The sequence below is a fragment of the Arvicanthis niloticus genome, chromosome 1, assembly GCF_011762505.2.
Source record: "Arvicanthis niloticus isolate mArvNil1 chromosome 1, mArvNil1.pat.X, whole genome shotgun sequence".
Lineage (NCBI taxonomy): Eukaryota > Metazoa > Chordata > Mammalia > Rodentia > Muridae > Arvicanthis > Arvicanthis niloticus.
In genome coordinates, this window is record NC_047658.1 from 20,008,870 (window position 1) to 20,024,017 (window position 15,148).

The following is a 15,148-nucleotide window of genomic DNA, read 5'->3' on the forward strand; positions in this document are numbered from 1 at the left end:
GTGATACACAGTCAACACATGGCACAGCACTTACAGAAAAATTAATCTGAAAACAAAGAGCCAGGACAGTAAAGAGTTAAAGAGGCTGCCTGGGGTGGGGGTGAGCAGAGCCAGAGCCAGGTGCCCCCAACACACTGTGGCTGTGGTGTCCTTTAATCCCCTGCAGCAAGCAGGAGGCCTGCACAGCTGTCTCTTCCAAGCTGGAACTGCACCTTCCCCCAGCTGCCCCTGCCCGCCGGCCCCTTGCCCAGGAATCTGGACTGCCCAGGGATTGGGTGAACATGGGCACCACTGGACAGTCAGCATAGTGGGAGGACTGGCCCTTCCTTAGTACCCTTGGAAAGTCCATTTTCTAAAGCTAAAGTTCCTTTCAAGGCTTGTTATGCATCCTCTCATTTGTCAAGAGACGTCCCCCCACACACATAGTGTGCACACACACATGCGCACACACACACCCATGCACACACATGCACACACGCACACACACATGCACACACGTGCACATGCATGCTCACGCACACATATACACTCACATACACACATACACACACATGCACACACACACGTGCACACACATGAGCACGCACACGTGTGCACACACACACACACACACACACACACACACACCCTTCTGACAGGGTCTACTCTGAGCCAGCCAAACCTGAGTTCTGCCCCTGCTTCTCCCCTCACAGTATTTATTCCTGCTTCTATGCCTTTGTCTCACCTGGAATGACTTGTTGCTTCTTTTCCCTAGGCAGTCCCTGCCTGCCCTGTGGCTTCAGAACAGCTGCACAGTCCCAGCCCACAGAATCCCTCCCATTGGCATCTACCATCTGACCCACCATCACACAACCCTAGATGCTGCCTGTCTGGGGCTTGCCTACCAGCTTGTATCTGTGCTTTATGCAGAGCAGGGGCCATGCAGACTTACTCCTGTAGTAATTCCTGTATGCATCCACATATTCATCCATATTAGACAAGAATGTAAGGCTCGGGAAGAGTAAGACATGTGCACAGCTGACAGTAGAGGAATCAGGACTTGAACCCATGCGTGCTACACCAGGCCCCATGTCCAAACTTCCCTTCTCAGCCTGGAAAGAGCAAAGAGAATGCTGGGGTCCCCATGGCTGGTGGCTGGTGCTATAAGTCACTGCTTCTGGAAATCTGTGGGAGCAAGAGAACCCTGGCCCCTCTCTGGCCAGTTAGATTCTACAGGACATTGAAAGTTTCGAGCTGCCATCCTTCATGGTGAAGGGGAACGACAGGTTCTGCGTCCCAGGGTTGGCATGAGGGTCAAGTGAGATCATAGATGGGAAACGGCCAGACAACTGCAGAGGCTTCTGAGCCAGGGATCCCATCCCAACTGGGCCTAGGACAAGAAAGAAGCAAGAGCACAGGGCCCCAAGCAGCCCAGCTCATCCCTGCCCAGCAGGCTCAGGACCAAGTGTCAGTTACGTGTCCCAGCCAGCCATGATGCCATCCTGCCTCAGTTCCTCCTGGACAGAGACACTGATTAGAGAGAGAGATTGACAACGGAGCAGGAAGCTTTAGAAGAGACTGGATTGTGGAGTCAGGGTGTGGCTGAAAACAGTTGTGTGATTTATCCTGCCCAAGGCTTAATTTCCTCATACCCCTGACTAGATAACATTTAATGAGTTTAATGAATTGCTATAACAAATGCTGTAAATGTTTAATTTGTATATATTTATATACATATATATACATATATACATATATATGTTTTTAAAAGCTAAGCCATATATATATATATATATGGTGTGTGTGTGTGTGTGTGTGTGTGTGCGCGCGCATACATGTATCATGTGGAGATCAAAGGTTACCTTGGGGAAATCTATTCTTTTTTACAGCCATGTAGGTTCTAGGCATTGAGCAGAGGTCATCCATTGGTCTTAGCAGCAAGCACCTTTGCCTGCTAAGTCATCTTGTGACTGAACCAAATTTGTCTTCTTCAAGTTTCATGTTTTCAGGAGTCAGAAGCTGACTCCACACACAAGGTCTCACATGTTAGAGACCTGCTGTTTACCACATGCCTCCACTGTGGATTCTTCCCTCCTTCCAGGATACCCTCCCTGCTCTGACCACACAACCTTTGATGTCTGGTCAGCCATGAGGCTTCGAGGAACCTATTTTCTCCTAAGTTAAGGGAGCTTTCCACCTGCAGGTAGGACTTGGTCTACTGGCTTCAGCATGAGTCTTTTGCAAGTGAGTTATTACCAGGATGGGTCCTTTGCAGACCTAGGCATGGAAGTCACTTCCTTGAGGGGCCCCCTGGAACTTGACTGAACAGTGTGACATCAACTCCCAGGATGGAGTGGAGAGAAAAGGAAGAGAAGGAAGGGTTAAAGGCTCAGCGGCTGGAGTGGGCAGCCTGCAGACAGCCCAGCTCAGCAATGGGAGGCCTGAACCATCCCATTCCTCTGCAGATCAGTTACACCCAGCTGTCTCCCTCCCTGCTGCCAGTGCCCCTTGGATTAGGCGGGAAAGGCTCCCCGGCCTGAGGCCTGCACACGGCCCATGGGGAACAGCGCCTGCAGCCCACGCCTCCACGACAGCTGCCTAGTGTCAGGCAAGCACATAGATCAGCAGGAGCCTGGCAGAGGTGCCCTAAGCCCGTCCCCCTCAACATGTGCAAGGGGGGCTGCCTGAGGAGAGGGGGTCTGTAAGGGATTTGAGAGGTACAGGGAAGGGATTGCTCCCAAAAATACCTCCTCTGTCCATATGTCATTGTGCTTCAAACTCCACCATTAGATGTCTTGAAACTTTGGCTCACCCAAAGACACCAACTAAAAATAATATTCATGGTGTTGTTGGAATTCTGAGGCATTGTTGATAAAATACATGAAAATTTTACTCTATTTTACAGAGTACATAGTTATCTCTTTGTCTCAGTTCTACCAAGGACTTCACCTCAAAGGATCTATCTTAATAAGTTATATATATCATGGGGAAAGTAGCTATCATTACAAAGTTGAAAACCTAAAGTTACAAATATTTTCAAACTACAAAGCCAGGAAAAATGACCCCCAAAATGTGAAACTTGAAAATATCCATACCTGCTTTAGAAAATGGGAAGTGATTCCATCAAAAACTCAGAAATGAAAACTTTCTAGAATTTTCCAGAAAACTCCAGGGTAAAGCAAGCAAGAGGTACTACAGAGGGCCAGTTGGACAGTTGGCAAGTGTTGACCCTTGTCATAGGCTAGTTGCTGACTGTCGTGAACTTCAGCTGGCTCAACTGGAAAACTGGAATAATAGTTACGATGGTCAGGGTATACAAAGGGATTAGAAGAGACCATTTGTGGCAAGCATCCCTGAGATCTACTATCAAAAGACAGGGCCAGGAAAACCAGGGTCACCTCTAAAACCAGTTATGGTAAGTCTCCCCTCCCACCTCCCAACACTATTGGGAAGAGTGTTCTCAGCGCATGCACCAATTCTAATTAAGCAATGCTGGTTGTTACACCTACTATCATTGTTTATTTGAAAATAATGGATGACCCCAGAATGGTGTCTGAGTTGAAGGAGAAGGGTAGACAGATGCCTTCAGTGAAACGCCATCTACTAAGAAAAAGGAAGGTATTCTAATTAACAATTCCCGGGGTGGTTTGTGAGGATGTTATCCACACAAGTGGAAGCAGCTATGTAATAGTATAAACACACACACACATACACAAAGAACTTTTATGAATTAAAGCCACCCATAATCCCTGTTTTCATCATAAAGAGCACCTGGTATCCATACTTACAAACAACTAGAAATTTGGGCACAATACATAAAATATGTTTTCAGACTTTAGACAAAAGACAGTTTGAAGCTGGGGCTCCCAAAAGAAGAGAAACGACAAATCAAACAATTGTTACTAGACAGCTCCAATTTCTTCCCATTCCACTTTCCGGAATGAGGAACATCAAGTAGAGAGCCTGCAGGTCTCACTGAGTTGAAGAGATGAGAGCCAGTTCAAGGAGACTTCAGTAACTGGACCCACTAGGGCAGAGTGCCAGAGATAGGGGAGCCAGGCAGAGAGAAAGGGATTCCAGAATTTGCAAAACCTAAGGCAGTTGCTGAATACTCTCCTGTACTCCTGTAGTGTAGACAAGCCACACAGTTAGGCAAAGCAATAGTCAGTGGTGTAAGCTAAGCAGTTCCTGAAGTTTACCTGGGGCTAGGAGGCGTTAATTTCATACCTAACCTGGAGCAGCCACGCTTCATTGACAATCTAGTACACTTAACCGAGCCACAGAAAGGATCATACTTTAGAAGTAAGATGAAATTATCCCTAGAGTAGAGGGCTTAAACTAGCCCAATGCAACATTGAAAGTAATTTTCTTAGGGTTTTATAGCTGTGAAGAGACACCATGATTACAGAAACTCTTATAAAGGAAAACATTTAATTAGGGCTGTTTAACAGGTTCAGAGGTTCAGTCCATTATCATCATGGCAGGAAGCATGGCAGCATCCAGGCAGACATGGTGCTGGAGAAGGAGCTGAGAGTTCTACATCTTGATCCACAGGCAGCAGAAGGAGACTGAGTCACACTGGGTGTATCTTGAGCATAGGAGACCTCAAGGCCCACCCCTACAGTGACACACTTCCTCCAGCAAGACCATATCTACTTGTGGTGCTTTCAAATATGTTCGTACCAGGGAGTATCACTATTAGGAGGTGCAGCCTTGTTGGAGAAAACGTCTCACTGTGGGGGTGGGCTTAGAGACCTTCCTCTTAGCTGCCTGGAAGCTAGTCTTCTCTGCCTGCTTTTGGATAAAGATGTAGAACTCTCAGCTCTGCCTGGACACTGCTATGCTCCCCACCTTGATGATAATGGACTGAACTTCTGAATCTGTAAGCCAGCCCCAATTAAACGTGGCCCTTGTAAGAGTTGCTTTGGTCATGGTGTCTGTTCACAGCAGTAAAGCCTTAGCTAAGACAATACTCCAACAAGGCCACACCTCCTAATAGTGGCATTCTCCATGGGCCAAGCATTCAAACACGTGAGTCTATGGGGGCCATTCCTATTTAAACCACCACACCACTCCCAGATTCATTTTAATATGTAAGCAACTTAAGCACAAGACACACTAAAGTCTAAAAATTCTTTCAAGGAAAAATTTTAGATATTCAACTACATGACAATAAGTATGTCCAAAATGCAGTTTAAAAAAAAAAAGATAATGTTAGACATACAAAGCAGAACACGTCTCATGCAGCAAAGAGAAGTCAGTCAATAGGAACAGACCTGGAGAAGTTATCTTGAAGATGACAAAATAGGAACAGGCTGTACTTCCCCTACTTATTTATTTTTAATTTTTTTAAAATGATCTTTTAAAATGTGTATGGGTGTTTTCCCTGCATGGATGTCTGTGCATTGTGTGTGCGCTAGGTACCTGTAGAGGTCAAAAGAGGTTGTCATGGTTCTTGGAAGTGGAGTTACAGATGGCTGTGGGGTGCCGTGTGGGTTTGGAATCAAAGCTAGGTCCTCTGGAAGTGCAGCCAGTGCCCTTAACCATGAGACATCTCTCCAGGCCCACACCCCTACAAATATGAAAGGAAATATCTGACCCACGGCTTCAAAAAGAGGTGAGAAGTTTGCAAAGGAGAGGGGGAAATTGCAATAAACAGCAACTGTGAAAGACCCAATAAGATACAGATGTATACCATGCTAGATTTATGAGGAAAATAATAGCCTTTAACCTAGATCAATAAGCAAAGCAGCAGAGGAGGGGGAGGAGGCCTCCTCCCATCAGCTCTGAGTACAGAAACAAACAATATAAGAAAAACCTTCAGAAGCAAAACCAACCAACCAAATAAATAAAATGGAGAATAGAGTCATAATCTACATGAAACAGGGGCTGGGGATATCCCAAAGTGGCTGCCATCCTACGAATAATACCTGTTACAGCAGGGCATGCTGGGAGCAGAGCCCAAGAAAAACTAAAATCAAACTTCCCTGCTGGGAATTGTAGAATTCCCATAGAACTACATCTCCAGGCCCTAAAGCCTCCGCTCAAAACACTTGAAACCAAGAGAGCTGCAGAACCATGAGAACAAATTATGCAGGCAGATCTAAGCTGAAAGTCACTGGGGCAACCATACTGGAGCTGAGATTCCCTGAGGCGGTTTGAATGAAAGTGGCTCCCATAGACTCATAAGAGTGGCACAATTAAGAGGTGTGTCCTTGTTAGAGTAGGTGTGTCCTTGTTGGAGTGGGTGTGCCCTTGTTGGAGTAGGTTTGTCCTTTTTGGAGTAGGTGTGTCCTTGTTGGAGTGGGTGTGGTCTTGGAGTAAGTGTGTCCTTGTTGGAGTGGGTGTGGCCTTGGAGTAAGTGTGTCACTACGGGGAGAACTTTGAGGTTTCAAATGCTCAAGCCAACCCCTCGCTTGGTCCTTTCGGCTGGGACAGACCTAGCTGGTCTGCTCCCGTGAAGACACCATATCCTGAGCCATCCTAGAGGAGCCACTCTACTCAGAGCTGCTGGAGCTCAGGATCACAGGATCACAGGATCACAGAGACATCTGGACTCTGAAGAGTTCTGACACAAGCAAGAAAACTGGAAAGACAGGCTCCAGTCAGAGACAGTGAGTGGAGGTGGCACTAGAGTTAACCAGATGGCAAAAGGCAAGCACAAGAACATAAGCAACAGAAACCAAAGTTACCTGGCATCATCAGAACCCAGTTCTCCCATCATAGCAAGTCCTGGACACCACATCACACCAGAAAAGTGGGATTCAGAATTAAAATCACCTCTCTTGATGATGATGATAGAGGACGTTAAAAAGAACATAAATAACCCCCTTTAAAAAATACAGGAGAACACAGGTAAACGGGTAGAAGCAAGCCCTTAAATAGGAAACACAAAAATCCCTTAAAAATTGCAAGTAAACACAACCAAACAGGTGAAGAAATTAAACAAAACAAATGCTCAAGCCAGGCCCAGTGTCACTCTCTCTTCCTGCTGTCTGAAGATCCAGATGAAAAGCACTTAGCTACCTCTCCAGTACCATCTCTTCCTGCATGGTGCCATGATTCCTGCCATGATGACAATGGACTAAACCTCTGAACTATAAACCAGTGCCAATTAAGTGCTTTTACTTTATAAGAGTTGCTGTAGTCATGGTGTGTCGTCACAGCAATGAGAGACTCTAACAACCACTGACACTGTTAGACAATTAGAGATCTGACAGGCCAAGAATCTCCATCTGTGAAGTGGGACTATGCATCTGCTGTGGCTGTTCCCTGCAGCCAGTGTTCTACTCTCGGAGGGCTTGCACACAGACATGAGCGTGTAGACTGATTGTTTAGCTGCTGGAGTCCAGCTCTTAATGCTGGAAGGAATGACACCTCAGCCCTGCTATACAATATAGTCCCACTTGAGTAAACACTTCAACTGAAGGAATGCAGGTAATAAAAATAAAAATCCAACCAACAGCCTAATCTAGAACAGAAATACAGATCAAGGCAGTAGTGCAACACCTTCAAAAACCAACAACTTCTTCTACGGTGGAGAAGTGAAAGTGAATTAGACAAAAATCACAGACAAATAATTTTTCAAAATCATAAGAATGTTGAATGAATTCAGACGTTACAAACTCCCGATTGAATTAAGGAAATTACAAACAAACAACTGTGGTGGTCTAAATAAGAGTGACCACCCATAGGCTCATATGCTTACATCTTGGTCACCAGGAAGTGGCACTATTTGAAAGGATTAGGAGATGTAGCTTTGTTGGAAGTGCGTCACTGGGAGTGGGCCCAGACCCGGAATCTTTCTCTTCCTGCTGCCTGAGGATCCAGATACAGAGAACTCTCAGATACCATGTCAGCCTGCACGCTGCCATGCTTCCCGCCGAGATGTTAATGGACTGATCCTCTGATACTGTAAGCCAGCCTCAGTTAAATGCTGTCTTTTATAATAGCTGCCTTGGCCATGGTCTATTTTCAGAGAAATAGAACACTGACTAAGACAACAATGAAATGAAACAAACAAGTCAATACAAGGTATGAAAGGGGATTCAATTAGAAAGAGAACCACTGGGGAGAGTCAAGCTGCAATGTTAGATACACAAAAGCTTGAGTCAAAGGAACAACATGGCAGACTGAGCTGGAGACACAGCCCAGTGGCCATGCTGAGACAGAAGATGATGGGTGGGCTTTCTGAGCAGCTAGCCTGCTGACTCGGAGAGCTCCAGATTCAGTAAGAAGCTCTGAAAAATATAAGGCAGTGCAAACACAAGCTTCTGTCGCTGACATCAGCGTCTGTCCCTGAGTGTGCCGCCATGTACAAGGGGCAAGTGAATCTGTACACATCACACACACACACACACACACACACACACACACACACACACACATACACACACACACAAATAAAACCAACATTTTAAAAGCTTGATAGAAAGTCTCACCAAGAAAATGGATTAAGGGACAGACATAATATCAGGTACCGAAGCCCAGGCAGACAGATTAGAATGTTCACACAGCAACAAAGATAAAGTAATAAACACATATGAGCAGAACATACAAGATTTTTATATACATTGAATATAATATATTCAATAAAATTTCAGCAGAAAACTCCTCAACTCTAGAGGAAGAGATGGCTATCAGATTCAGGAGGTAGGCTGGAACGCCAGACTGTAAGATCAGAATTAATTTCCTCACATTTCATTGCAGTTAAAACTATGCAGAAGGACGTAGGCTGTAGGCTTCAGGAGGGAAGTGGCAAGTCAGCACGGTTCTCTCAGTGCTGGGCAGTGGGGGCTTCTGCGAGCTCCTACTCACATCTGAATATTGTCATCTTCCGAGCCATGAGGCAGGATAATGCCTGGTGTCCACAGATTGTGTTCATTTCCCATGAGTGGTTTGCAGTTTTTACTGTACAAGTCTTACATGCTGTTTGCCAAGTATGTCCCATCCTGATGCTCCTATAAATGACACTGCTTTTCACATTCTAAACTGCAGCTGGCGAGGTAGCTCAGTGATAGAATTCTTGTCTAGCATCCACGAGGTTCTGGGTTCAACCCCAGTGATTCAATATATATATATATATTGAATGTGGTAGGTTTAGATATGGAGTCCTGTTTGAGTTATATATATATATAATGTTTTACCCTTTGATTCCTTATATACAGATTAGAGATAGATCACATTTTTGAGACAGAGTCTCACCATGTAGCCCTGGATGGCATGGAACTTGCCATGTAGACAAGGCTAGCTTCAAATTCACAAAGATCTGCCTGCCTCTGCCTCCCAAGTGCTGGGATTAAAGACATGTACCACCATGTCTGACTATAACTGATTTTTATAAATTGATCTTTTTACCAAGCCATATTGTAGGATTTTCTTACTAGTCCTAAAAGATCATTTGCATATTTGTATATCATGCAACCGATGAGTAAAACAGAAAAAAGATTATACTGAGCGAAGGGATGCAAGCCGCTACAGAGCTATCTGTGATCTTTTGAGTCTGCGCTTGTGTCTCACCCCCTTTATTGTGCTCTCTGAAGGCTCCTGCGCGGCGTCGATCAGGACACTCACAGTGAACAGCCTAGATTTGTTCTCAGACTTAAAGAGAAAGAATTTGGTCTTTGAGTACACTGCCTTTGACTGTTAGTTTGCTAGAATATTTTTTTTAAATAAGGATGAGGGGTTTGAGAGAACCCTTATCTGTTTCCCAGCACCCACATGGCAGCTTCAATCCTTCAAAACTCTAGTCCCAGGGGGTCTAATTCCCTCTTCTGGCTTCCTCAGGAACCAGGCATGCATGTGGGTCACAGACGTAACTGCAGGCAAAACAGCCATACCCATTAGATCGATAGATCGATAAGAAGAATGTTGGTGTTTATCGAAACCTTATCAGCATGCACGGACATGGCTTTATTCTGTTTTCACAATGAGCTATGCTGATGATATTTGGTTACAAACCAACCTTGCATTCCAGTCTAAAGCCCACTTGTTCACTATGCTATTATTTTTTGAAGACTTTGCATAGAATTGGAATTATCTTACTCATTTTTTAAAATCTAGAGTATGTCTACCATAAGCTTGCTCTTGTCTCCATCAATGCTTTTGGTGTTCATGTTACTGGCAATGGCTGTGTCAGCTTTTGTTTGTCTATGGGTTTTTAGTTTTTGAAGGTTTGTGCTGTCTTTCTTTCAGCACGTTAATGGCATTTCCCCACTGTCCTCCAAGGTCCATAGTTTCTGATGAGAACTCTGTTGTGTGTATCAATTTGTCCTTAAGTGTGTAATGTGTCTACTTACTCCAGTTCCCTTGAAAGAGTCTTGTTTTTGATGTTCAGCAGTTTGAATGTGGTAGGTTTAGATATGGAGTCCTGTTTGAGTTGCTTCATTTGGTGTTTCTTCTGCCTGTGGGTCTCTGAGCTGCCTGGAGCTGTGACTGGCATCTTTTACTGCGTTTGGAAAATATTCTGTCAGTGTGTCTCCATGTATCTCTTCCTCTCTTCTCTTTTTCTCCAGTCCTTCTGCGATTCCAGCTGCACACTGTCTCAATTTGTGCGATGCTTGATTTTGTTCCCTGTCCCTGTTCGTTAGCTTCTGTCTGGTGTCACCCCACTGGCTCTGTCCTTACATGAGTCCCCGATAGTGCCTGTCACCTTATAACTTTTGCTATTGTTTCTCATCCTAACAGCTCTGCTTGATGTCTTCTTATAGTTTCCCTCTCCTTTTAAAAACTTAATGATTCTTTGTGAATTTTACCCCAATTCTACTCATTTCCATGTCCCTTCACATCCACCCTCTGCCATTGCAACTCCCCCCTCCGCAAGAAAAATAAACAAAACAAAAACTTCTTACCGTGGAAGTTGCCACGTGTCATGATGTGTCACAGCGTGTCACATAGTATATCCTTTCCCCCAAACAGCTTTGCTTGCAAATGTTTACTTGTCGGTGTGATTTGGAGCCTGGTTATTTAGGTAAGAACTTATCTCTGAACTGTGACAGACTGAGCCGAGACAGAGGCTGCCTATGAGACCCCCAACAGGGCTTTGATCTTTTAGCCAAACTAGTAAAAGTATCTTTGAATACGGCACAGAGTAAAAGTAATTTGTTACTTTGGTGGTAGAAGCAGAGTGTGGAAGGCTGGTAAACAGAAGAGGAGAGGCTGTAGTAAGGAGAACCATGACTCATCAGATGGTGAGTGAGTATACTGATCCATGCCAGCAGGTCATGAACGCATGAGTCAACAGGCCATGGATGAATGGAAACTTGAGTCAGCAGGTCATGGATGAATGGAAGCTTGAGTCAGCAGGTCATGAATGAATGCAAGCATGAGTCAGCAGGTCATGAATGAATGCAAGCATGAGTCAACAGGCCATGAACGAGTAGCAACATGAATCGGCAGAGGTTAAGAATCAACAGGAGCCCTAGTAAAGACAAGGGATGAACCATTATATGTGGCAAGACACACAGATCAGAGGCTGTGCTTGCCCACAGCTGGCACAGATCAAACGATGTTGCGCTACTGCAAAAGAAGGTTTGGGATCACACTGGATTGTGAATGGCTTTCTAGTTTCTGAATGGCTTTCAAAAATCTATGAAATATACTAGGTCATTGCTTCTCAGTTTTCACAGTCTTGTAGCTCTTATTTAACAACAGATTCTAGTGTTTGTTAGTTTTCTCCCAGGCCTAGCAACCTGCTCCTTCATAATTGTATGTGATGTCCACCGGCCTTCCTGGTAGTCATGGGTTTCAGAGAAAGCTGACTTCCATCTCTAACTTCAAGAATAGATATAATTAGTCTAAGCCAGGGGAGTGCTAACTTTTTCTTAGAGAGCTAAGTAGTAATTCTTTTAAGCTTTGAATGGATATTTATAACTATCAAGATATAGCTATTTAAAATGTAAAACTAGTCTTAGCTTGTGGCCTTTAAATAGTCAAGTAGGTGGCTGGATTTGGTCAGTGGACTGTAGCTTGTCAACCCATCAACAAAGACACATTTTTTTCCTAGTGGATACTATTGGTTCGGGAGGTAGGCATATGACCAAAAGATGCCCCACTTCTCCTATCCTATTAACTGAACAAAAGAAGAAAAGATATCACCCTTTTCTACAGGAGGCCATCTTGAATTGAAGTCAATGATCTAATGAAATAGGGGAAGGGAAAGCTAAGAAACCAAGCCCAGATCCTTGGTAGCAAGCAAGGTTGAGGTGCTGAGCCAAGTAGTTCAACGCTTGCTTTATCTCTGCATTTGTTAAGAGTTAATAAAGGTGCCATATGCCTTGACCTGGTTTGAGCTAGATGTTCTGTGTAGATAATACATTTGCACTCATTTGATGCCTTCCTTTACTGAACGCATCTCTTTTTCATACAAATAGGCTAATGCAGTCAGGAGCCAGTTAATATTAGATTTGTCTTAGATCCTGGGCCATGTAGTATCTCCTCAACTCTTAATCATCTTACAAATAGGTCCTTAACTCTGGCTTCAACCTACCCTTCATCTCCAATCTCTGGAATTTAGATCTGTCATGAGATATCTCTTGGACATCCCTGACAGTCATTCATTATGAACCCAACTTAGCCCTTGGGTTAGGGTCAGCAAAGCATTATCTGTGCTTGTTTTTGCACCATATAGGAGTGAGTTCCATGAGAGCCTAGCTACCAGGTTCTTATGCTGACCCTGGTCACTCCCCCATCCCCCAATTTTCCTCTGGATGGAGTAACTGGATTAGCGATCTCAGGGTCTGTCAAGGTCTCTGTTATCTATGAAATCCAGGATTCCTTGGCATAGGAAACATCAAACTCTACCTATAGTGGCATGTCTTAGTTAAGATTTCATTGCTGTAAAGAGACACCATGACCAAGACAACTCTTATAAAAGCAAACATTTAATTGGGGCTGGATTACAGTTTCAGAGATTTAGTCCATTATTGTCATGGCAAGAAGCATGGCAGTGATGCTGGAGTAGCTACATCTTGCTGGAGTTCTACATCTTGATCCAAAGACAGCCAGGAGACTGTCTTCTGCAGACAGCCAGGAGAAGGCTCTTTACCCTGAGTGAACCTTGAGAATTAGCAGACCTCAAAGCCCACCCCCACAGTGACATACTTTATAAAACAAAGCCACACCTCCTAATAGTGACATTCCCTGTGGGCCAAGCATTTGAACACATGAGACCGTGGGGGCCAAATCTATTCAAACCACCATGGGTGGTTAACCCCACACTTTATTTTTCAATTAATATAGCCATCAAATGTTGTTTTCTGTATGGTGTGATGAATTTGGAAGAAAAAAAGATAGATGGCCCCAAAGCCTCTGGATCATTGGCTCAGAAATCCATGGATTGAGACATCTGTGAGCTTTGCCTAAACTAACTCCTGATGGACCAAGAAAGCTGGCCCTAGTGTATAGAGGCACCCAGGAGAATGAAGGAAATGTCAGGTAATGGTTTCTCCGGATGTGAGGCAGAGAGAAGAACTGAGATTAGGGGCAGGTACATGTAGAAGATGAAATAGAAAAGACCAGAAGTCCTGGCTGGGGTGGAGGGCAAAGTCTGGCCACCCAAGCTCCTGCCCTACGCCTTGGAACCTCTGCTGGCCGTTCTTTTCTCCTCGTTCCCCCAACAGCTACACTGGCATCCTCGAATTCCTATCTTGAGGCTTACTCCAATTTCAAAGCTTTCTCTAGCTCCAGCTGGATTGGGAAACAAAGAAAAAAAAAGAAAGTATAATTTTTAGTTTTGGGGTGGGGGAGGGGTTAGGAAGGAAGGGCTGGGTGGAAGAGAGAAAAGAAATCTTTTGAAATGAAAGCTGAGCCAGGCTCATCAGAGATTATGTAGGCAACGCTCTGCTTGTCTGATAGAACCCAGGTGGTGGGCAACTTGCGGGGGCTCCTGACAAATCTTGATGGGCCACAGCCTGCCTCCTCATCATCTCGGAAGAGAAGATGTAGCCCTTATCCCCCAGAACAGGTAGGAGCCAGAGATCTACAATGGAGGCTCACTCTGGCTTCCTGCACACTCAAGTGTATACTCACAGTCACACACACAAAGAGGAAGAGAGTAGACATTTGACACAGGGACATTATTCTGAGACAAGTCTGTGTAGAGGAGAGGGTCCTAGCCAGGAGCTAAGGGGAAGAGAGTCATGGCCTCCAATGTAGCTCAATCCCCTCCCCCAGCCTTCTTTCCTGCCCCCTCCCTGCCATGGCTTTTCTTTCCAGCCATGCCCCTGCAGCCAGCCATTTCTTTTAGCTTATTCCTCTTCCTCACTCCTGCCTTCTGGATTCTATTCTTCCTGCTATGAGAACTACCTTCTTCTGACCACTTTGTTGTCATGGTTAATACGTGTCACCTCCTGGATTTCAGCATCAAGAGACAGCAACTGCTCCAGTCCTCCATTCTTCCCCAGGAGCAGTGCCTGCTCTGGTGTCCCTTGACCAGTCCTCCTTAGCCTCCTTCATTGGCATCTCTTCTTTATCTGCCTTTCATGGCTTTCCTTCCTGTAAGTCTTAATGCTCTCATTTCCTTCTCTCACTACACACTTCTTTTCCAAAGGCTAAAGTAAAGATTTATTATCACTTCTTATCTATGTGCATGGGCACATGGATGCAGATGCCCATGGAGACCAGAAAAGGGCATTCCACCCCCTCCCACAGCTGGAGTGACAGGTGTTTGTGAGCCATCATGTGGATGCTGAGAACTGAGCTGCAGTCCTCCGAAAGAGAAGCAGAGTCCAAGAACTATTTAGAAATTTAAAAGCTGTACTCAGAAGCTTGTGTACAGGCTGAGAAGACACAGGTACACTAAGGAGTCTCTGATTTCTGAGTCTGGCAAGTGCATAGATGAGGGTATCAGTTCCTGGTGAAGAGATACTGTGACCAAAGCAACTCTTATAAAAGAAAGCATTGAATTGGAGGCTTGCTTACAGCTTTTGAGAATGAGTCTATGACCATCATGGTAGGAATCGGACAGGGATGGTACTAAAGCAGTAGCTGAGAGCTTTCCACCCTGATCTGCAGGCAGTGGGCAGAAAGAAAGGAGAAGCAAGGAGAGAGAGTAGGGGAGGGAAAGAGAGGAGGGGAGAGGGAGACTGGACCTGGCATGGGCTTTTGAAACTCAAAGCCCACCCTCAGCAACACCCCTCCTCCAACAAGAATGCACCCCCTAATCCTTTCT